Source organism: Equus przewalskii, chromosome 19 (assembly GCF_037783145.1).
Source record: "Equus przewalskii isolate Varuska chromosome 19, EquPr2, whole genome shotgun sequence".
Taxonomy (NCBI): domain Eukaryota; kingdom Metazoa; phylum Chordata; class Mammalia; order Perissodactyla; family Equidae; genus Equus; species Equus przewalskii.
In genome coordinates, this window is record NC_091849.1 from 25,430,479 (window position 1) to 25,431,612 (window position 1,134).

At 41.8% G+C, this 1,134-nt stretch overlaps 1 non-coding gene across 1 annotated transcript; it reads right to left on the reverse strand.

The window, feature by feature from the left end:
- Positions 1-1,060: 1,060 nt before the first annotated feature.
- TRNAT-AGU (transfer RNA threonine (anticodon AGU)) lies at positions 1,061-1,134 on the reverse strand. Its single transcript has one exon. It is a non-coding gene; the product is annotated as a tRNA-Thr (tRNA).

A 1,134-nucleotide genomic window follows, 5' to 3' on the forward strand; every position in this document is an offset into this window, starting at 1 on the left:
AAAGGTAGGGAATTAAGATGCAGAGTGAGTAGAGAAAGTCTCCATAAAAGTAGAGTTGTTTCCTGAACGAGGCCTCAAAGTATTGGGACATTGTGTTTCCACAAATAGGAGAGGAGATCATATTTCAAGCCTTGACCATCTACCTAAAGTAATGTGCTCTGAAGGCGAGAGCCAGGCTGGTGGAACTTTCTGCGCCATGTGATGGGGTGCTTGGTATTGGGAGATGAGTAAGAGGGCCAGTAACAGTTACAGCAAATTTCTGTTTCTTTGGTCGTGAGTTTCTATGTAAAGAAGCCCAGCTATGAATAAAACTCCGGACTTTTTTCATACTTCCCAGTTTTGCCTCCTCCCTGTTGGAGAATTTGGGAGAATGCACCTCAGCCCTTCCTGCACTTCTTCAAGTCAGCCTGGATGCTGCCTGCTTCAAGTCTGCGCGATCTAGTGGGCTATCCACTTTGATACACAATAAAATGAACACTTCCCCCACACTTTCTTTTCTGAAATCACAGTTACAAATATTTGTTTTCTTTTTGATTTTCCTCCAAAAACCTCTGAGCACAAGGCCACCCTTTTAAATAGATAATTACAACTTGTGTTATACGGTTAGATTTTAGTGGCTGCTATGAACTGAGATGCTGCAGCCTTCTGAACAACACATTTATCAATCATTACAGAGGTTGACTTTTCTGAAAATATAGGCTGCAGATAGAGAGGGCATCGGTTTGGGATTTCCCCAGGTAAGAGAATAGAGTGACCAGAGATTATGATGTTGCTTGGAGTTTAAATTTGGTGACTTTCCCTTCTGTTTTCCCTGGTTCCTGTCATACTTGCTGAGAAAATATTATCTGTGGAATAAAAATCTAAGAACACCAAGAAAGGTAGAAATTCTTTCTTCCAAAAGAAAACGAAATTCGTCTTTGTCTGTTTTTTCGTAAACAAGAAGAGTGTCCACCCACACACCAACATAAAAGACTTCCGTGAAAATCCATAGGGAAAATTAACCATTAAGGCTACATTTCGATCAACCATGACCTTTATCAATGGCAGGAAAACCACAAAAAGGCCCCGCTGGGATTCGAACCCAGGATCTCCTGTTTACTAGACAGGCGCTTTAACCAGCTAAGCCACGGAGCC